Here is a 24,288-nt window from a genome sequence, read left to right as displayed (position 1 = left end):
TCTGAATCCGTGCTATGTGTCAATAAACGTTTTCTTCGAGACAATTCATAATGTTCGAACACAGTATATGTTCCAAAACTCTACGGCAAATCGACGTTAGTGATACGGGCCTGTAATTCGGCGGATTATTCCTATTTCCCTTATTCGGTACTGACGTGACGAGTAATTTTCCAGCCTTTAGGCACGGATCTTTTTACGAGCGAGAGATTGTATATAATTGCTAAATACGGAACTATTATCAACGTACTCTGAAAGGAGCCTGTCTGGTATACAATCTGGACCGGAGGCCTTTATTAAGTGATTTAAGCTGCTGTGGTGCACCGAGGAAATCTACCTCTATGTTTCTCATCTTGGCATTTGTTCTTGATTGGAATTCAGGAATATTTACTTCCTCTTCTTTGGTGACGGAGTTTCGGAAAACCATGTTTAATAACTCTGCCTTAGTAGCACTGTCATCAGTGACTTCACCGTCATCACGCAGTGAAGGTATTGATTGCTTCTTACCACTGGTGTGCTTTATGTATGACGGAAATCCCTTTCGGTTTTCTGCTAGATTCCGAGACAGAGTTTCGTTGTGGAAATTATTAAAAGCATCTCGCATTGAAGCACGTGCTAAATTTCGAACTTCCGCAAAACTTTCCCATCTTAGGGATTTTGCATTTTTTTTTTTTTTTTTTTTTTTTTAATTTGACATGCTCTTTTCTTTGCTTCTGCAACAGCGATCTGACTCCTTTCGTGTACCATGGGGGATCAGTACCATCACTTATTAATTTATGTGGTATATATCTCTCAATTGTCGTCTATGCTATCTCTCTGAAAACATTCCACAACCTTTCTACACTTATATGATCAGATCGGAAAGAGTGAAGAATTTTTCTTAAAAAACATTAAGATCACTTTTATCATCTTCATTTTTAAATAGCTGTACTTTGCGTTTCTTTTTGATGGTTGTGGGTGTTACTGTATTCAGCCTAGCAGCAACTGCCTTGTGGTCACTAACCCCTGTAACTGTCATGATGCTCCGTATTTGTACAGGATTATATGTTGCTAAGAGGTCAAGTACGCTTTCGCAACCATTTACGCTTCGGGTGGGCTCATGAACTAATTTTTCATAATAATATTCTGAGGAAGCATTCAGTACATTTTCGAATGACGTTTTGTGCCTGCTGCCGGCTGTAAACGTATTATTTTTCCAGCATATCGAATGTAGATTGAAATCATCACCAACTATAATTGTACGAGTGGGTACCTATTTGAAATGAGTCTCAAGTTTCCTTTGAACTGTTGAGCAACTATATCTTCTGAGTCGGGGGGTCGGTAAAACGACTCAATTAATAGTTTAGTCCGATTATCAAGTATAATCTGTATCCATTCTATTTTGTAGGGACTACCTACTTCAGTTTCACTACAAGGTAAATTACTCCTGACAGCAATAAATACTCCACCACCAACTGTATTTAATCTATCCTTTCTGAACACTGTTAGGCCGTTTGAAACAATTTCGGCTGAACTGGATTTAGCCAGTTTTCGGTACGTATTATTATTTGAGCTTCAGTGCTTTCTTCTAGGGCTTGGGCCTCTGGTTCTTTCCCAACTCAGCTACGACAATTTACAACTACAGTACCGTTTGTTGCTACAACTAACTTACTGTGTTTTACCTGCCCCTTTTATACAACTGCCTGGTTTCCTGAGATCCTCTAACCTAAAAAACCGCCCAGTCTCTTCCACACAGCTCCCGATACCCGTGTACCCGCCGACCTGATAAGCGGAACCCGGAAACACACCACCCGATGGCGCAAGTCAAGGAATTGCAGCCTACACGGTCACAGAACCGTCTTGGCCTCTTATTAAGAACCCTCCACTCGGCTCTGCACCAAAGGACCACAGTCGGTTCTATCGACGACGTTGCAGATGGTGAGCTCCACCTTAATCTCGCAAGCAAGACTGGCAGTCTTTACCATTTCCGCTAGTCACGCGAAACCTGAGAGAATCTTCTCCGATCCTAAGTGACACACGTCATAGTTACCGACACGCAGCTGGCTGCACCCTGACTCTTCATGGCATCCGGAAGCAGCCTTTCCACGTCCGGAATGACTCCTCCCAGTATGCACACGGAGGCGCACTGGCTTCCTTCCCTTCCTTCGTTCTCATGTTCCTAAGGGGCCCCACTACGCGCCTAACGTTGGAGCTCCCAACTACCAGCAAACCCATCCTCTGTGTACAGCTGGATCTTGCGGACTGAGAAGCTTCCTCTGCTAGAAAAAAAAAACTGTGTGAATTCCTATGGGACCAAACTGCTGACCTCATCGGTCCCTATGCCTACACACTACTTAAACTAACTTACGGTAAGAACAACACAAACATCCATGCCCGAGGGAGGACTCGAACCACCGGCGGGAGGGACCGCGCAATTAGTGACATGGTGCCTCTAACTGCACGACCACTCTGCGGTGCCCTCTGCAAGAGGGTGAACGACTGCATCCGGCTTAGAGACTTCGTCAGCCACAGATAACGCCCGAAACCTGTGCGCTAAAGGAACTGTGGAGGCCCTACGAGTGGCCCCTCAGAAAGTCTTACGCTGTTTGCCAGACTTTGGAATGGTCTCCCACTCGACCACGGCTGAGGGGTCAATCTCAGTGCAGACAGTACCCGGTGTGGCCACAGCAGTGGACTGATCAGTGGGCACGTGGGACGTGCTCGACATCCCTTGCACCCCAGCGTTCGAACCTCCACAGTGACGCCCTTTGGCAGTAGCCTCAAGCTGTGTGACGGAAGCCACAGCAGCCTGGAGCTGTGAGCGAAGGGTCACCAACTCAGCTCGCATCTATAGACAACAATCACTGCTCCTATCCATTACTGAAGTCGCTCCTGTTTGAAGCTCGTAGTGATACGTAACAAACGAACGGTGTACTTGGCTTATTAGCAGCAGAAACTCGAGGTGCTGTCTCACTAATGGTCTAACGGACACTGAGCTACACTAACCAAAACAAACAAAATCCTGTACGACACGAAGGTGATAGATGCGTCGATAACAACGGCGGTACTGTACGCTACACTGTTATTAAAATAGAAGGTTGTGCATGGCAGGCACTCAAACACCCAATAAATTACAAAAATAAACTAGTAACTACACAGAACACTGAAAATAAGTCGCTTCTGTTTGAAGGTCCTAAAAATATATAACAAACGAACGGTGTACTCAGCATATTAGCATATTAGCAGTGCTCTCTCACTGACGGTCTAATCGACTATACTATCACTGGATTAATTACATTATGTTTGCACCTCTCTCCTCCTGGTCAAGCTTCTGTCTGAAGAAATGTAATATTCCTACGGAATGGTAAGGAAATGCTGAAAGAATGATACAATATTTACTCTTAACACGAAAGCCATGGCTAAAGGCAGTTAGATGGACACAATATTTCTTGACTCCCAAAAAATATTTAACTTATCACCGCTTTATCACCCAACGCTTATTAACAAAAGCAGGTTCATTTGGCATATAAACAAATTGTGACTGGACTGACGAACCATGTTATCTTGAATGCAGTGTCGTCCACATACTTAAAAGTGGCCTATGCTTTATATGCACAAACGTGTGTGGGAGCTGCCATTGTTCGTGTTGTGTATTAATGACTAGGCAGTCAATAGTAATAGTAACCAGAAACTTTTTCAGATGATTCATTTTCCTTTACTGACGTTCTCTTTGTAAAGAGCTATCCAGATATAGGGATCCTGATAATATTTCACAGTGGTACAAAGACTGGCAACTTGACTGAAGTATTCAGAAATGTGAAATGGTGCACTTCAAAAAAAGAAGAAATCTTATGAATACGATATCAGTGACTTTCAATGTGAATGAGTTAGCTCTTACGAATACTAGAACGTACCAATTTCTGGAGCTATGAATCGAAATGATCATAATTGTTCAGCCATAGGTAAAACAAGTGCCATATTTGGGTTTTGACGGGATGTTGAGAAAATGCAAACAGTCTACAAAAGGAGTTTGCTTGCAAAACTTTCGTGGGACTTATCCAAGAATAATAATAAAACTCTAGAACCGTCGTGTCTGTCTGTCTATTTGCACACACTAATATCGAAATCTACCAGGCAAACTATCATGGCGTTCTGGACAAAGAGCGTAGCCAGGACAAAGTTCAGGCTTTATTTCAACACAATCTGATTACGAAGAAAAATATATCGCAATTTAGTTTTAGGAGTCTGCAGCTTATTACTTCAAGAATTCAGTAGAGTGACGGTATAGTACCCCAAAGAATAGATAGAGGGCTTTATTCTTTGTTTTACCTCTGTGAAAGAAGTGTTTTTGGATATTAATGGCAGTTACGGAACTAACGCCACAATTTTATCTTCACGAATACAAACTTATACTGAATTTACTTGTCTTGGAGATACGGATTTATTGATTTCGTTTTGTGTATTAAGACTTTGACGAAACTGTTTTGCTTCTGTCGATAAATTTCATATATATTTGACTTCTTGGCAAGTAAAGACGAATTTGTTGAGAAAGTGGTCCTATGAGGGTACCGTTTTTACTGACTGAAGTATGATACCACAAAAAGCAGCGGTATACAAAGTTTATTTTTTTCATTCCGTCGCGAACCACGGGCCCATAGCTAGTTCTACAGTGCTACTCAAGTGTGTGCAACCCTTACAAAATATGACTAACAAGGGATATTAAACGTACACAAAGAAGGCAGCACCAATATACGCAGGTTTGTTGACACATGGAAGAGCGGCACGAAAATGATGTAAAAACTCTATTCGTACACTCTTGAAGGTAGACACAAGTAATACTGCTGAAGCCTGTTTGGGAATATAGGCTACAACAACCCCAAAATTATCACTCGGGTACGGACCGCGAGGACAAGACTGGACTAAGCACAGCTTCCACAGGGCTTTTTTCCAGGGAATGAAACAGAAAGAAATACCAACACATGACGGGGTGGGGTGTACCACATCAATGCCATTCACCTCTGGTGTGCGGCTCATAGATATAGACGTGTTGCAAACGTCTTTAAATCTGGATAAATGCAAGACAGCGACGTATGAAACGGAAGTGGATGACACTGTGAAGCGATATGAAAGGTGACTGAACATATTTATAGAGTGTGTCTAGCCAGTTAAGGTCGTAATTGTAATACTTAGAACACCTATCGCGTGAACTCAGTAACTACGAAAATAATTAGAAAGAGATTTATTGCAAGAATTATGGAAACCTTTAGAGACTCTGGAAGTAAATCGAATATAGCCTAACGTTTAGTTACGTAGAAAGTGACTCACTGTTCATTATCAAGTCAGTCTCTCTCGACACATTTCAGGAATACACAGAAACGCCATAAGCGCCTTAACAGGTCTGTACAGCGCAACGAATGTGTATCAGATGAGCTGTGGAATTTAAGCGTTTATTGTTAGTAAAAACGGGTCGGTAATCGTGTGGATGTTTGGTGATTAATTTAGAGATCTTTGGCATAGGTAGCTATGAATTCTCCTCCCCTTTATTGGATGTGTAGCATAACTAAGAGAGATCAGGGCAGATGTGGCCTCACGAGGACAATCATCCGTTCCATTACATATAAACGATATACAGGGTGATTCAAAAAGAATACCACAACTTTAGGAATTTAAAACTCTGCAACGACAAGAGGCACAGCTTAGCACTATCTGTCGGCGAATTAAGGGAGCTATAAAGTTTCATTTAGTTGTACATTTGTTCGCTTGAGGCGCTGTTGACTAAGCGTCAGCGTCAGTTGATACTAAGATGGCGACCGCTCAACAGAAAGCTTTTTGTGTTATTGAGTACGGCAGAAGTGAATCGACGACAGTTGTTCAGCGTGCATTTCGAACGAAGTATGGTGTTAAACCTCCTGATAGGTGGTGTATTAAACGTTGGTATAAACAGTTTGCAGAGAATGGGTGTTTGTGCAAAGGGAAAAGTTCTGGACGGCCGAGAACGAGTGATGAAAATGTAGCACGCATCCATAAGCATTTGTTCGCAGCCCAGGTAAATCGACTCGCAGAGCTAGCAGATAGCTGCAAATTCCACAATCAACTGTATGGAGAGTCCTAAAAAAAAGGTTAGTTATGAAACCTTATCGTCTGAAATTGGTTCAAGCACTGTCTGCAGCTGATAAGATTAAAAGAATCGATTTCTGTGATTTTATCCTTGCTCAAATGGAAACAGATGAATCTTTCGTTTCAAAGATTGTGTTTAGTGATGAAGCAACTTTCCACACTAACGGGAAAGTCAGCCGTCACAATGTCTGTATATGGGGCACTGAGAATCCGCGGGAAACAACTCAGTATGAACGTGACTCACCTAAGGTGAACGTTTTCTGTGCCATTTCAGCCAATAAAGTTTTTGGTCCCTTTTTCTTCGAAGGTGCTACTGTAACTGGACTACAGTATCTAGAGATGTTAGAGAATTGGCTGTTCCCTCAGCTCGAACAAGAAGCACAACAATTCATATTTCAGCAGGATGGAGCGCCACCACATTGGCACTTATCTGTCCGTAGTTGGAGTATCGGGTTGATATTGCTCGAGTGTCTGGAGGGGGCCATATTGAACATCTCTGAACTTGTTTTTGAGTGAAAAAAAACCTTTTTAAATACTCTTTGTAATGATGTATAACAGTAGGTTATATTATGTCTTTCATTAAATACACATTTTTAAAGTTGTGGTATTCTTTTTGAATCACCCTGTACTACTGGGGAGGTATTAACACCGATACGATGTGTGTACGATGACAGATTACTTCTCTAGATGCGGCATTCAACATCTGCTCTGTTTACTCCCAAGATACAGTTGGAAACCTTAACTGGACTAAACGGAGAGATGAAATTAACGTCAAGTCACCCGAATCTTCCCACTCTCTACAAAAATGTGAGCAGCTACTTTCTTTTGGCCTAAAAAGGAAATTTGTGCTTTCATTTTCATATTCCAGAGATATTATTATACAATATAGTTCTCAGTCATGTTCATGGAGCTTGGAGGTGACGACGAACGCCTGCGTGTGATACAGCTGTGACATTTGACATTTTGATCAGACATCACCGTCATACGCACAGTTATCCTGGCTACGTGCATACAAGCTAAAGTGTTTCATACACTCTGTTTCCTTTATCATTTGCTCAACATATAGAGTGCCTCGAAACCTCATCTCGATTTTCACTCCCTTGTCCGAACAACAACACAGGAACGGCCTCCACCATCAAACCAAAACTCTTACTGCAAGTCAATTCTTGCAAATAAGAAAACAGCAATCAGTCACTGTTATTAATTCTATTTATTTACATGCGTAGTGCTGTTACAGTTACGAACCAACAGGTTCATTTTCAGATTGCTGTTCACGTTAAGATACAAAGTTTTTGTTCTTTACATTAGTTTGCAGCTCTTTATTCGTCGTTCTGGAGAAAGCTGTTTGGGATGGTGGTGTCCAACAGCAAAAACGATGTGAGGAACGGCCTATCGAACTGTACATGTACTTAATAAGGAATGAACAAAATGTAGAGAAATGCTTAAGGTATCAGAATCATTCAAAACTAAACTAGCCGGAGGCTGTAAAATGAAAACCGCTGAAGGGTATATTCCACTGTCTCCAGAGTAGGATGTGCTCCATGTAAGAGGCTGCATACTCACCTTTAGAGGGAATGATCACACAACAATGGAGCGACAGAACGATCACGTGAACGCGTTGACTGTCCACTGCACTCAGTAGTGTTGCAAACAGAGAAATGGATTCTCTAAAAGAGACCGGGAGTGGGGGGGGGGGGGGGGGGTACGGCGTTTCGTGACAGCGAAAGGAGTGCAGGGAAAGGAAATTCATCGAGGAATGACGAAATTGTACGAAGAGCACTGCATGGCCGTTGCTGTGTCGACGCTCAGTCAGACCTCTAGGCAATGGATGCGATGGTAACTACCGCCGTCTTCAATAATGGGGACAACCACCCACTGGACAATGGGACTGGTAATACTGTGTGGCGCTCCAGATCGAGTGTCACTGACCTACGACACCGTCCTTCCTTGGGACGGTTCTGCGATGCCTTAACCCTTCAATGCAACGAACATACATTTTGTATTCAGTTTGAGACGTCAAGGCGATTTTACAGACACAGTAGGTCAAATCTTGAAACGGTTTTAACTACCGAGATTGAGAATGTTTTGTACAAAAACAGAATATTCTGCTTCTGATAGCTCATAAACACATGATTACAGTGCCACACCAGATGCCATTATTTACAACAAACGAAGTAAAATGGTAATTCGCACCAAGCCGCAGCACTGGAATCGGTAGTACACTGAATTAATCGACATGGAGGCATCTCGATCGGACTGAGGTAAAACTGCGTGTAGTTCGAATCGACGACTATCAAGAAGAAACGAATGGGAACCGGTTTGAGCGCTCCCTATTGGAATCATTAGTTTCGCAGCGTCAATAGCCAACCTATAATCCTTAACACGGTGTTAAAGTACACTCATGCTCATAAATTAAGGATAATTGCAGAATGTGGAGCCACACAACGTGGCACTGCACAAAAGTGGTGCTAATAGCATAGGCACATAGTGAACACACACGACACAGATCTGTAGGACCACGGTATTGCTGATAAATTGAGAAAACCGTCCCGAAACACATGTGCTACAAAATACCACTGCTTCTTGCGCATGTACCCCGACATCAATTTGGGATACGATGACTAGGCACACGTACACACGCCGCACAACGGATTGGCATACTCTGAACCGGATGGTCGAGCAGCTGCTAGGGTATAGCCACCCGTTCTTGCACCAGTGCCTGTCGGAGCTCCTGAAGTGTTCTAGGGGTCGTCCGAGAGCATCCCAGACGTGCTCGATAGGGTTTAGGTCTGGAGAACAGGCAGGCCACTCCATTCGCGTGATATCTCCTGTTTGAAGGTACTCCTCGACTACGGCAGCTCGGTGGGGCCGTGCGTTATCATTCATCAGGAGGAAGGTCGGACCCACTGTACCTCTGAAAAGGCGGACATACTGGTGCAAAATGATGTCCCGATACACCTGACCTGTTCCAGTTCCTCTGTCAAAGACATGGAGGGGTGTACGTGCATCAATCACAATCCCACCCCACACCATCAGTCCACGACCCCCATGCAGGTACTTTTCAAGTGGTTGGTATCTGGTACCTGGTTCACGCCAGATGAAAACCCGGTGAGAATCACTGTTCAGGCTGTACCTGAACTCGTCCATGAACATAACCTGGAACCACTGTTCCAATGACCATTTACTGTGTTCTTGACACCAAGCTTTATGGGCTCCGATGTGACCAGGGGTCAGTGGAATGCACCTTGCAGGTCTCCAGGCGAATAAACCATGTCTGTTCAGTCGTCTGTAGACTGTGTGTCTGGAGACAATTGTTCCAGTGGCTGCGGTAAGGTCCCGAGTAAGGCTACCTGCAGTACTCCGTGGCCGTCTTCAGGCACTAATGGTGAGATATCGGTCTGTGTACACTGTGGACGTCCCGTACTGTGGCGCCTGGACACGTTTCCTGTCTGCTGGAATCGTTGCCTTATTTTGAGATCACACTTCGTGGCACACGGAGAGCCCATGCTACAACCTCCTGTGTTCGACCAGCCTCCAGTCGCCCTAGTATTCAACCGCTTTTCTTGCTGTTACACCTCCAGCAAGGCTCTCCCCGATAGAAGTGGGTCGTTTGCGAAGATACGGATACAACGGAACGGCCCACTAAAATACAGGGAAGGACCGAGGAACGAATTCCAAAGAACGGCACTTTACCGTTCATTCTGTCGGTCTTGCTTCCGTCTCCGTCTTCTCCTTTAGCACCCGTTCTTTTTCCGGCGGTGATTCCTCCATCGTTTCAGTTCTGCCGTTATGCATTCAGTGCTGTGATGTAGTTCGTTTCTTCCACTGTATTGACGCGTCCTGAATTAATTTCAGACCGGTCTCAAAATGTTGCCTTCCGGGTCACGGCGTACGCCGCTCAACGTCCACGTCTGGTGATTCACTGCTTTATTTCAAGTACGAGGCATATTCAGTAAAAAGGAGTACTCTGACCTTCAAGCAGATGTTTTTCGACAAAGTTTGCAGTATCCCGTTCAAGGACAAAGTACTGGCAGTAAAACGCATGCTCATTTACCTCAGTCAACTGAGAACTCTTTTCCTTCGTCCACACATTGATGCCAACGCTGGCGCCAGCATTGGCCAATATTTATGTGACTACGCCCACAGTGCGCATCTTGTGGTCGTGCGGTAGCGTTCTCGCTTCCCACGCCCGGGTTCCCGGGTTCGATTCCCGGCGGGGTCAGGGATTTTATCTGCCTCGTGATGACTGGGTGTTGTGTGCTGTCCTTAGGTTAGTTAGGTTTAAGTAGTTCTAAGGGGACTGATGACCATAGATGTTAAGTCCCATAGTGCTCAGAGCCAACTACGCCCACACACTGGAGCAAACATTCAGTAGAATTCGTATAGTCAACATAATCACGTCCTACACACAGATAGCGGCCAGTGTATTTGCTGTTTCGAGCGTGAAAAACATTTTGTCCACTGTTGCTGAGACATTTCGAAAAACACAAATTGGAAATAAACATGAGGCAAAGACCGTACGAACACATTCGATTTCGATACGGTAAAGATAGAGAAGATAAAAACTTTGGCCCCAATGTGTGATCGGCGTGTCGATATTGGCATTACATTCCTTGCTGTTTCGTCGAAATACTGACAAGCAACGGCGTCTTACTAACAACGGGGCTGTGGCGTTTATGCCACATCCCTGCCCAAGTTTGTTACATTTTGGTGCTATGTTTTCATACACAGTGTAGGAATATTTTGTTAGTGCAGGCTAGTGAGAACGTAGGACCACAAAGCAGACTCATCGAACTACGAGCCAGCAGGTCACATAACGTGACAACGGCCGGGCGAGGTACAGCCATATTGTAGTGAAGCAGAGAGAGAGCCAGTGGCGGGATTCATGTACCACGCTGGAGGCCAAGAAGCCAATGTTCTATTATTTATATTTACTGTTTGAATATTAATATAGATGTCCAACCGTAGTGATGACATTACTTACTCCGAGAACCTGCTATAAAAATTTCGGTATCACTCAATTAATCAGGAAATGCTAATTATGAATTTTAGTCACGGCCAGTGCTTATTGATCGAAAGGATGGCTCAATCATGAGTGCGCCCTGGAAGTGCTGGCGCCAAACTGTTAAGATAACTCACTAGCCAATCTACGATCGGGTTTCGAGGTGGCAACGCGCGAACTAGGGTGTGTAGCACAACTCTGTTTAGAGACAGAACTAACTGTCAGAGTTGCCACGGAAAATATATTTGAGCATTTGGTAACTTTTGCGATGCTGGAAACTAATGGTTAATGACCGGAAATCTTGTTACGAATAACAACGATAGACTCGCTCTAGAAATCATTTCACTAATTTTGCGATGGGTGAAAAAAACACCATTAGTTGGCTTCCTAACATCTTACGATTCTTACTGTGTATAGCATTTAAACCTACCCCTTGTCACGTTATTATCAATTTTTTGTGGCACAAACAATAGGGCTCGTGAAAGACAGGAGAAACTAACTGGGATAACATCTGCGAGGAGCGAGGTAAGCAAGTTGGCTACATGTCAGTTACGAGAAGCAGAGGGCGGACGCACTAGATTTTCATCTCTAAATCACATGTAACATCACTGTGCGTCCCCGTGTACATATTGTGACAGACGATGTGCGAACCTGTCTGCTGTGATAGTGTTACAGGACCAACGTTCTTATTGACGTTATTTCAGCGGTCCACACGTTGGACAAACACTGTTGTTGCCAACATTGGCCCAAGTGTGGGGATCCGGTCTTATAGTAGTCCCCTGTCGAAATAAATGTCTCTACCCGAATTCCTCAAGATGCGAAGTGAGGAATATAATCCGGTTTCATCTTCCAAACGTTAACTCGCTCTTCCAGATCTCTAACGAAATCATTACTTTTAACGGGTGTGGTGTGATTAAACCAACTAATTTCTGTAAGTGGTGTCATGAGTTTAAAGGTGGCCGAATGAATGTTCATAATGATCAAATGTGTGGAGGTACATCCATTAAGACTGATGAGATGGTCAACAAAATGGATGGAATGATTCCTGGGGACCGTCGATCGCCTTTGATGAGTTTCGCAAAAACAATCAACGCTGTGGCGACATCGTTTCTCCATATCAACTAAAAAATTCAAAACCATTGTTTCGGCGTGAAAAGTCGTGGTATCTGCCTTTTTGGGACTGCAAAGAAATTCTCTTCGCTGAGTTTATGCCCAAGGGAGCTATAGTGTGAAACCCAAAGAATACTATGGAGGGCGATACAAGACGACAGAGGGGGAGTGTTAACGAAGGGCGTGTAAATGTTGCAAGACACAGTCAATGTCACAAAGCAACCCTTATATTCTTTCTTCACCAACCATCCCGCTCACAGACCTTATCTAGCACCTTCAGAAATTTCATCTTTTTACCTCTCTGAAGTTGTTAATAGGTAGAAAAACAATTAGATCGAGACATACTTCAAAAATGAGCCAAATGGGCAGATGGAGACTTTTTTGACGGAGGCAGTGCCTGATTTTTAAATAAAGAGATTCTGGTACTGTTACCTTCTGGGGGTAGGGTTGAATATAGACGTCTTAAAACCTTATTTTAACCCTTTTTTTGTCAGAGCACTGGACGAAGACATCGAAAAGTTCATCCCCCGGCTCACAATTTGCATAGATAACTTAAGCGACTACGTCAAAAAATATTGTTCAATTGTAGCGAAATAAGCGCTGTATCATTTGAGAGATACAGAGGCGAGCGAGTGTGCCGGGACCCAATTCACTGCTACTAGCGCCACGTCACCAACACGCGTCAGTGCTTAGCGTACAAGTATTGCATCATAATTTGAGAATGAAATTAAAAGTTAAAGTTGCTTTTCCAAACTTTGTCAGCTTGTGCTCTAGAATATTAAGGTTCAAAAAATTTTCATAACGTGCAGATGTATGTCAAAATTAACTGCTACACGTCTCAGTGCAATATTTTAGCCGGAATCCACGTTTTTAAGAGATATTGAAGGCGCTAAAGGTAAGACAGAAATATGAAAAATTTTATGAAGCTTCAGTTCAACATAAAAATAGTAACTACGTGACCCCATTGAGCTACGTCTAGTAGTTTTCGACCAATTTACTGAAAACTAAATTTGGATCAAAAACGTCCTTATTTGTAGTAGATTAAGTATCTGTTATATTAATGCTAGAAAGTTTTGATTACAGCACGAGAAGAAACCAGTTAAATAATAGAGCTATAATAAATTACAAGGCCTGGATGTAAACAATAAAAAATAGGTCTCTTAAAGTTGTCGTTCATAAGTCATGTTCTACTGTTAGTTCCTTTCTAAAATTTCTAGACGGAAAAAATTTGTCTGTAGGCGAGCTAAATCTTTTTTCTGTGATTTTAACCAACTCAAGTACATTCATAAAAAAATTACGAAGATTCTAAATTGACTCATGGCATTGTTATAAAACATTAGGTGTCGGAGGAAGCGGCCATTTAGAGGTTACTACTGGGGCCATAGAGAGGCAGGCGTTCCGTTGTATATAAATACGGCCCGAGAGACAAGACTTTACTTCACTTCGCACCCAGCTACCGTACGGTCCGCGTCAAAGGCCGGAGTACGTGCTGCCTCGGAAGACGTCACAGACAGACCGCAACTAAACTCGTATTTTCGGTACAAATAGGAAGTGAAATATCGAGGGCTGTACACCGTCCTGGATCGCTTGGATTTCGCGGAAATAACTGTTAGGGTGCCGCCCGTAATGTTAACAGATCCGCGTGGCAAGTGGTGATACTTATTTTCCACTTTTGTGGTGAGCAATTATTTTGAGTATTAGACGTCTAAGCGAAAGACTATTTAATGGGAACTTTCTGTGGAGGTCGACTCTGAACTGCTCATGGTGCTGTTTAGGATAGAGAGATTTATTATTACTATTAACATCAAAAATATTATGATGATGTGGTTGTGAAAATTTGTCAAATATTCTATCAATTAGATCTCAAAATCTTCATTTACAATCACAGTTCCTGACCCCGCTGAGTAAACAGAGAAAAAAAATCCGTTTTGATTATTTGCTGTTATGAGTGTCCATGTTTATTTGTAATAGTACAAAATGTGTACTAAACATCCTTTAAAACTGTTATAGGGGACTTACAAAGACATTTGTAATACAATCTTAATGTTGCAATGAATTCCAAGAGTATCATCACTATCCTACATTGTGGTACCGTTACAATAAAAAGGGGGAGGTCCATGGTTAATGCCAATATTGTAAAGTAATCATCAGCAAAACTGGTGGCTCCATGGGTAACTTAAAAAGGAATCTCATAAAGACAATATCAGAGAGCCGCGGGAGAGGACGGGTTCTCGACTTTGGCCTCCTCTTCAATAATCGAGATATGCATGAACGAGCTCAGTACTTGAACTCAAACTTCTCAACGTTCCACCCTTGCTTCTTCTACCGTCGTCTCATTTGCCTCAGCTAACGGAAGCGAAAATACCGAATCTTCCGTGGAGTTGATTCATTATCACTGAAGAATTTGATTCTTAAAAGACAAAAATCGCGCGACCGAACCCTGGGTGATGACATTGATGGAAAGGATTTTAAACCTTTTTATGAATGGAAAGGCTCGTGGGAAGCAGTAACAGATGTCCTCCTGCGTTATATCTTTACAGGTGCTAGACTTCCAAGTGGGTTCCATCTACGACGCAAGATCAAGATTGAACCAGAATGGGTCATGGCCGATGCAGAGACGCTCTGCACAAGTGCAAAAAGCTACCTAATCCAGACTGTGACTATGGAGCTCCACACCACATTGTCAGTGACTGCAAGATTAGATTCTGTCACTGTGATAAGGAGGCCACCCCGCTGGGAACTCCAGATGCTGTGTGTTGGATTGAAGGACTGGATATCCAATTGTGAAGCACAAGTTTCTCGTATGTAAATATGTGTATGAACATATGTATATGTAACCACTGATACGTATGTACTATCCACACGCTAAATAAGTAAGTAAATAATGAGGAATTCGATGAGTAGCTCACTTGAACCCGTTTCTATAGGAGTAGTACAGTCCTCTCTGACAAATTTTGATCAACGTTATTAAGCTCTTTCCAGTTTCTAGAAACAAAGGAACCGATTTTCAGTTATTGAAAATCATTCGTGTAACGTGCCATCACCATAGCATTCTGGAAGGTATGGAATTCTGGTATTTTGTTTACTGGATCTGCTCCAAGTGGATGAACGCTGTCAACCAGGTTGTTACTGCAACTTTCCAGTCAGTTCTGCGATAATTTGCAAGATAAACTGAACTCTGCGACAACGGTCGCTTCAACGGCTGATGGGCGCACTTCCCTAGTTAACAAAAGTTTTGTTGCTGTTAATTCGCGCTGTCTTGATCGGAACACGAAGCTTCATTCGAGTGTATTTGATTGCCTGCTGTCTGGAATTTTTCCCACGGAACGTATCTCCCGATTATGTAGCTGACTTTCTAAAACAAGCAATTGCTATTTTGGTAACACGTGACTAAATAGTGGTAGTTGTAACTAGTTGTAACTGACAGTGCTAACGAAACTTGTAAGCAGACGCACATGCCCGATTCATGTAACTGCAATCAGGTATAAACTCAGCCGAGTACGTAATCGAAAAAAAAAATCTCTCGTTCGGAATTCATTTGAACTGAATAAAATGAAAGAAACGCAGACCCGAATAAGTTTGCCAATATTAAAATTAAATCAAGAATTCACGACTTGTTGGAATTCGCCCACGTTTTTGGGTACAAAGAACTCATATTTTCCACTTGATCCGTTCTCAGAAGCGACGAAAATAAATTGACGCCAGGTGAGTGGGAAACCATTGGATGTACGATAAAACTGTTTAAACTCTATCATGAAATGCCGACCGCTGTGCCCGAGCGGATCTATGCGCTTCAGTCCGGAACCGCGCTGCTGCTACGGTCGCAGGTTCGAATCCTGCCTCGGGCATGGATGTGTGCGCTGCCCTTAGGTTAGTTAGGTTTAAGTAGTTCTAATTCTGGGCGACTGATGACCTCAGATGTTGAGTCCCATAGTGCTTAGAGCCATTTGACCCATTTCTTATGAACTAACTATAGACGTGAGCGTTGAGCAAATTTTCACTTTACCAAAGTTGGAGTTACCAACGTTCAAAAACACGAGAGTGTGGCCCCTGGTAGCAGCTGCAATGCCTGACAAGACGATAGAAGCTGGCGAGGGGTATCTTACTAATATGACTTATACTGCTGACCACGTAACATCGTTTGATCCCCGTTGAAACAAGAAACCAGGTTCAAAATAGGCAAAAAGATATATGTGCAGACGTATGATGGAATCGTGGATAAGGGTAGACAGTTATTAGAACGACGAAAGGGTAATGAACTTCTTTTACCAACTTCCCTTTAAAGTGTTCTTAATTATTTCTCACGATAATAAATTTTAATTTGTGTGAAAACTCTTGCACTGAACTGAGAGCATGTCTGATATTTACCTAAATAATTGAATTTGTAAAAGACTATTTCATTACCTCTGTATACTAGTTCTTTATTGCACACTGAGGTGAAGAATTATGGGATAGCGATACGTACATATACAGATGGTGGTACTATCGCGTACACGAGGTATAAGAGGAAAGTGCATTGGTGGAGGTGTCATTTTTACTCAGGTGAGTAAATGTGAACATGGCAGCGCAATGGGAAATAACAGACTGTCAATGCGGAATGGTAGCTAGACGCATGGGACATTCCATTTCGGAAATCATTAGCGAATTCAATATTCCGAGATTCATAGTGTAAGGAATGTGTCGAGAATACCAAATTTCAGGCATTAGGGGAAGGGTGGGCATAACGGCCAGTGCGGGCATAGTGGCCACTGGCTGTTACTGCACTGTACGGTGCTGCTACACAGCGGCGGACGTGTCAGCTATTCCATTGGTAAGCCATCTCAGATGTGTTGAAGGTGGAAGCTGTTTCCATCACTTGTTTAAAAATTATTGAATATTTTCGTGTTTTTCAATGACCTGGTGTAAGGTAAATGTATTTAATTAACTATTATAACCAAACTTTCATTCATAATACAGGCAACTGATAGTAACATCTTAATAGTGTTGATGTGTCTGTGTAAAACGTCGCTCGATTCGTTTAGCCGGTAGTGTGGCATTTATGTAATGACAGCGAAGACGGCAAAGTAGTCATGTCTGTGGCCACTATGCCTGACTGTGGCCACTTTGCCCGGCATAAAGTAAAATATATTTTCATTGAAAAAATTATAGTACTGTCTGTTGTTTACAAAACTATTGGGGGTATCAAACCGCCAATCCAGCCAACTGCCTCATTGCAGTACTTCATGATTTAATCAGCATCTCCATGACCAATAGGCCCTATACTTTTGCTGTAAGCCCACAGGATATTGTTCCAATCCCTAAAGCAAATATTATAAAACGAGAAAATAAACGAAAAAAAGGAACAGCTGCAGTTTTGACCTCAAGCCCTTTCAAGATGGAACTAAGAGCCGCAAAAGCAGAAAAAGAAGAAAAGGAAAAACTTAAGAAAATAAAGCCGGAATTGAAGAAAGAAAAACAGAGTAAGAAGAGGAATGAAGGAAGCAAAGAAAAAGTTAAAGGAAAGCTGGATACCAAATCAAAATCAGCGAAGCGTGCTTTGTTTAATGACTCGGACAGTGACTTGAGTGATACTGACTGCTTTCTCTGCAGGGACTTATATTCCAAGTCAAGGGAAAATGCAGGATGGATAAGATGTTCGGTCTGTTTACGATGGGTACATGAGGCTTGTGCCGGGTGTGAAGAAGAAGACAATGACTTTATTAGTGACGTTTGTAAATAAACTCAGTGTGAAACTTTCTTTTTCTACGATGGTAATAATGTTTTTATTTGAAAAATACACTTTCATGTAGTATACAAATTCATTTTAAATATTATCTTGTATATACACTACTGGCCATTACACCAAGAAGAAATGCAGATGATATACGGGTATTCATTGGACAAATATATTCTACTACAACTCACATGTGTTTACATTTTCACGCAAATTGGGTGCATAGATCCTGAGAAATCAGTACCCAGAACAACCATCTCTGGCCGTAATAACGGCGTTGATACGCCTGGGCATTGAGTCAAACAGAGCTTGGATGGCGTTTACATGTACAGCTGCCCATGCAGCTTCAACACAATACCACAGTTCATCAAGAGTAGCGACTGGCGTATTGTGACGAGCCAGTTGCTCGGCCACCATTGACCAGACGTTTTCAATTGGTGAGAGATATGGAGAATGTGCTGGCCAGGGCCGCAGTCGAACATTTAATGTATCCGGAAAGGCTCGTACAGGACCTGCAATATGCGGTCGTGCATTATCCTGCTGAAATGTAGTGTTTCGCAGGGTCCTGACACATCTGAAATGCAACTTCCACTGTTTAATGTGGCGTCATAGCGAACAAGAGATGACCGAGACGCGTAACCAATGGCGCCTCATACCATCACGCCGGGTGATACGCCAGTATGGCGATGGCGAATACACGCTTCCAATGTGCGTTCACCGCGATGTCGCCAAACACGGATGCGACCATCATGATGCTGTAAACGGAACCTGAATTCATCCGAAAAAATGACGTTTTGCCATTCGTGCATCCAGGTTCGTCGTTGAGTACACCATTTCAGGCGCTCCTGTCTGTGATGCAGCGTCAAAGGTAACCGCAGCCATGGTCTCCGAGCTGATAGTCCATGCTGCTGTAAACTTCGTCGAACTGTTCGTGCAGGTGGTTGTTGTTATGCAAACGTACCGATCTGTTGACTCAGGGATCGAGACGTGGCTGCAAGATCCGTTACAGTCATGCGGATAAGATGCCTGCCATCTCGACTGCTAGTGATACGAGGCCGTTGGGATCCAGTGCGGCGTTCCGTATTACCCTCCTGAACCCACCGATTCTATATTCGGCTAACAGTCACTGGCTCGACCAACGAGAGCACCAATGTCGCGATACGATAAACCGTAATCGCGATAGGCTACAATCCGACCTTTATCAAAGCCTGGAACGTGATGGTACGCATTTCTCCTCCTTACACGAGGCATCACAACAACGTTTTACGAGGCAATGCGAGTCAACTGCTATTTGTGTATAAGAAATCGTTTGGAAGCTTTCCTCATGTCAGCACGTTGTAAGTGTCTCCACCGGCGCCAACCTTGTGTGAATGCTCTGAAAAGCTAATCAATTGCGTATCACGGCATTTCCTTCCTGTCGATTAAATTTCGCGTCTGTAGCACGTCATCTTCGTGGTGTAGCAATTTTAATGGCCATTATTGTACATTTTGCCCCACCCCGAAGGGCAAAGTGGCCATTTGGTAGGGATACTTTGCCCACCCTTCCCCTACCTCTCACCACCGACAATGCAGTGGCTGACGGCCTTCACTTAACGACCGAGAGCAACGGCGTTGGCGTACCGTGTCAGTGCTAATAGACAAGCAATACTGCGTGAAAAAACCGCAGAACTCAATGTGGAATGTGCGCCGAACACGTCTGTCAGGACAACGCGGCTACATTTGGCGTTGATGGTCTATAGCAGTAGACGACCGACGCAACTACCTTCGCTAACAGCACAATATCTCTTGCACCCCCTCTCCTGGGCTCGTGATCATATTTGTTGGACCCTAGATGACAGCAAAACCGTGTCCTGCTGAGATGAGTCCAGATTTCTGTTGGTAAGAGCAGTGGTAGCGTTCGAGTAGGGCGCAGATCCCACGAAGCCATGGATCCAAGTTGTCAACAAGGCACTGTGCAAGCTGGTGATGGCTCCATAATGGTATGAGCTGTTTACATGGAATAGACAGAGTCCTCTGGTCCACCCAAATCTCTTGGAGACCATCTGCAGCCATACATGGACTTCATGTTCCCAAACAACGATGGAATTTTTATAAATGACTATGAGCCATGTCACTGGACCACAATTGTTTGCGACTGGTTTGAAGAACACTCAGGACAGTTCAAGCGTCGCCGGACATGTCCACTGAACATTTGTGGTACATAATCAGGAAGTGAGTTAGTGTAAAATATCCTGCACCGACAACACCTTAGCAGTTGTTGTTGTTGTTGTGGTCTTCAGTCCTGAGACTGGTTTGATGCAGCTCTCCATGCTACCCTATCCTGTGCAAGCTTCTTCATCTCCCAGTACCTACTGCAACCTACATCCTTCTGAATCTGCTTAGTGTATCATCTCTTGGTCTCCCTCTACTATTTTTACCCTCCACGCTGCCCTCCAATACTAAATTGGTGATCCCTTGATGCCTCAGAACATGTCCTACCAACCGATCCCTTCTTCTGGACAAGTTGTGCCACAAACTTCTCTTCTCCCCAACCCTATTCAATACTTCCTCATTAGTTATGTGATCTACCCATCTAATCTTCAGCATTCTTCTGTAGCACCACATTTCGAAAGCTTCTGTTCTCTTCTTGTCCAAACTATTTATCGTCCATGTTTCACTTCCATACATAGCTACACTCCATACAAATACTTTCAGAAATGACTTCCTGACACTTAAATCTATACTCGATGTTAACAAATTTCTCTTCTTCAGAAACGATTTCCTTGCCATTGCCAGTTTACATTTTATATCCTCTCTACCTCGACCATCATCAGTTATTTTGCTCCCCAAATAGCAAAACTCCTTTACTACTTTAAGTGTCTCATTTCCTAATCTAATTCCCTCAGAATCACCCGACTTAATTCGACTACATTCCATTATCCTCGTTTTGCTTTTGTTGATGTTCATCTTATATCCTCCTTTCAAGACACTGTCCATTCCATTCAACTGTTCTTCCAAGTCCTTCGCTGTCTCCGACAGAATCACAATATCATCGGCGAACCTCAAAGTTTTTATTTCCTCTCCATGGATTTTAATACCTACTCCGAATTTTTCTTTTGTTACCTTCGCAGTTATGGACGCCTATTGAGAAACCATGGCTCGATGTTCCTGCAGGGAACTTCCAAAGATTCACTGAGTCCGTATCACGTCGAATTGAGGCACAACGCGTAGCAAAAGGAGGTTCGACACGATTTGAGGAAGAACCCCATGACTTTTGTCACGCCAGTGTAATGTAGTTCTTGTAATGAGAAGTTTCCATTAGACTCATGTTATGAAATTCCCTTTTTTAATTAATTTTGACTTTCAAACACATGCAGAATTGCACAACGAAATTGAAAAAAAGGGAACAGCGAACAAATAGAAACGAATGGGATTAAAAATAGATCGGTCATCAGAACAATGTGAAACTAAGCGTTTTAATTCATTTCCAGTTTACGAGCAACTGTCGATAGATCAACTGCGCGACTTCATGGCCTGCAGCGCACTAGCGGACGACATAGCACTCTGTCGTGGCCACTGCCAACTTTATTTCATTCGAGCTCTACTTTCAAACGTTTCAAAGTTTTAACGACATCATCTAACAAGACGACCGAGATGCCCAGTAGCGAACCGAAGCCCGTCGGCGACTTCACTATATACCTGTGAGCATGCGGACGTGATTCATAAAGAGGCAGCAGTTACTGCGCTGGACGCCAGAGTTTATCGTGCAGTGCACTTAAGTCCCAGCCGCTGCTGAGTTACACAGATGGTTAACAATCTCTGTTCCACAATTGGTTTCCATTGCATGTTCCTCCCAGTTCACTGCCGCACAGTAGCCACATCAGTCCCATAGGTAACTTGTCACCTTCTCTATGTAGCGAATCGTTTCTGAACGTTGTGGGAATACTTGTATGTGCTAGAGTGTTACTCAGTGAAATTACATTAGGTGTTCCACAAGGTTCAATCGTGGGTCCCCTCCTGTCCTTGATATATGTCAATGACCTCCACTCTTATGTGAAACAAGATGCTGAACTGACAATGTTTCCTGATGGTACAAGCATAATTATTAATCCAGTAAAAGAAAGTCCAATAGAAAATGATACATATAAGGCCTTTGGAAACGTTATTAATTGGTTTCCTGCGAATCTTGCTCTGAACTTTGAAAAAGTGCAGTACATCCAATTTTCTGCTGCAAAAAGTATAATTCCCTCAATAAACATAACACATCAAAAGAAGTCAGTAGTCAGGGTAGAGCATACTAAGTTTTTGGGTGTACGTATAGATGAGAACCCTAATTGGAAAATTCATATGTTGGATCTACTAAACCGACTAGGTTCAGCAACTTTTGCAATCTGAATAATTGCTAATTTTGAGGATGTAGAAATTAGTAAGCAAACATATTTTGTATACTTCCAGTCTCTGATATCATACGGAATAGTATTCTGGGGCAACTCAACACTTAGGAAAAAGGTATTCACTGCTCAAAAGAGAATAATGTGTGGGGTTCAGAGTCGCACATCTTGTAGGCATCTGTTTAAAAGGTTAGGAATTCTTACAACTGCTTCACAGTACATTTGCTCAGTATTGAAATTTTCCTCAACAACATGGGCCAATTTAAAATCAACAGCGGCATTCATGATTACAATACCAGAAAAAAGAAAGACCTACACTATCCTTTACTTAATCTATCTTTGGCACAGAAAGGGGTAAAATTTGCTGCTATAAGACTTTTTGATAAATTACCAGAGGAAATAAAAGTCTGACAGACAGCAGTAATAGTTTCAAAAACAAGTAAATAAATCTGGAGATATATTATATGCTTCTGTGCCATTTAAGGGAATGGGATAGATAATAGAAATATTTAGGTATGACACTATAATGTAAAAAAAAAACTTGTTTACTGCGCGCATTTCTTGTGCATTTGACACGTTCTACATAATAACGGTTTTTCCGTGCAGTTGATCAATGGAACACGTAACTAGCTAACTAACTCACTCCCTTATGGGGCAAGTATCCCACAGGAAATCTAATTTGGAAAGTGGGTTTTGTATGCACCACGTGTGTCGTACGTGACGGCGACAGCTGCGCGTAATCTTTTGGAAATTAGTTCCATGTCATTTACTGAACCGTCTATCCGTGCCTGCGAGATACCGTTAGGTGCAACCCCTGGCCCCAGTTATTTTGTGAAGCCTTACAGCACTCTGATCGTTTGTTTGCGACATTATCTTTGAATCAGTTCTAACAGCTCCTATTCTGTCTACCGAATTTGCTTTTGCTCTGTTATTTAACCTGAAAAGATCAGCATCTTCTCAGCCACTTACTTCACTCTATTTTACAAACACCTTATCTATCTACTGTACGAGCCTCTTCCATTACCTCCTGTTGGCTGGATTGTTTGTCCTTACGGAAGTGATGTTCAGTATCTACATCTAAATACACACTGCGCGTTGAAGAGGGTACCTTGCACTACTACAAGTCGTTTCTTTTCCTCTTCCACTCAGAAATACAGCGAGGGAAAGCGACTGTCTGGATGCCTCCGTACGAACCCTAATCCCCTAATCCTCGTGTTCCTTACACGAAAAGTACGTTGGTGGCCGTAGCATCGTCCTACAGTCAGCTTCAAGTGCCGGTTCTCTAAATTTTCTCAATAGTGTTTCCCGAGAAGAGCGTAGTCTTCCCTCCAGCGGTCCCCATTTGAGTTCAAGAAGCGTGTCAGTAATATTCGCATGTTGAACGAACCCACCTGTGACAAATGTAGCAGCCCGCCTCTGAACAGTGTAGCCGCCCTCCGTCGATCTGCTGTCTTCGACCTTTCTGAGGTACAATATTTATGTTTTATCTACTCTATACGTCTGACTCTTCATTATATCAGTACCTCAGGTGGAGCAGCCACAGCCATCTTCACTGTAACGGCGATAATCTTCGGGTTTCCTTGATAATTAATGTTACCTTTTTTCTCAGTCGATCATCCTTCATTTGTTGCCGCTTTACCTAAGACACGATAGTTACTAACGTCTTTGGATGTTACTCATTGCCAGCCGGTGTGACCGAGCGGTTCTAGGCCCTTCAGTCTGGAACCGCGCTACCGCTAAGGTTGCAGGTTCGAATCCTGCCTCGGGCGTGGTGTCCTTAGGGTAGTTAGGTTTAAGTAGTTCTAAGTTCTAGGGGACTGATGACATCCGATGTTAAGTCCCATAGTGCTCAGAGCCATTTGAACCATTTTTTTTGTTACTTATTAGTTACTAACAACACGTAATAATTGAAATAAGTTTAGTTCCTTATTAACAACATTCAATAATAATTAAATGATCATGAGTGACTTCGTTTTGTATAGAGGGAAAAGGAGGGTTGA

The sequence above is a fragment of the Schistocerca americana genome, chromosome 7 (assembly GCF_021461395.2).
Source record: "Schistocerca americana isolate TAMUIC-IGC-003095 chromosome 7, iqSchAmer2.1, whole genome shotgun sequence".
In the NCBI taxonomy this organism is placed as follows: Eukaryota; Metazoa; Arthropoda; class Insecta; order Orthoptera; family Acrididae; genus Schistocerca; species Schistocerca americana.
This window is presented reverse-complemented; position numbering follows the sequence as displayed.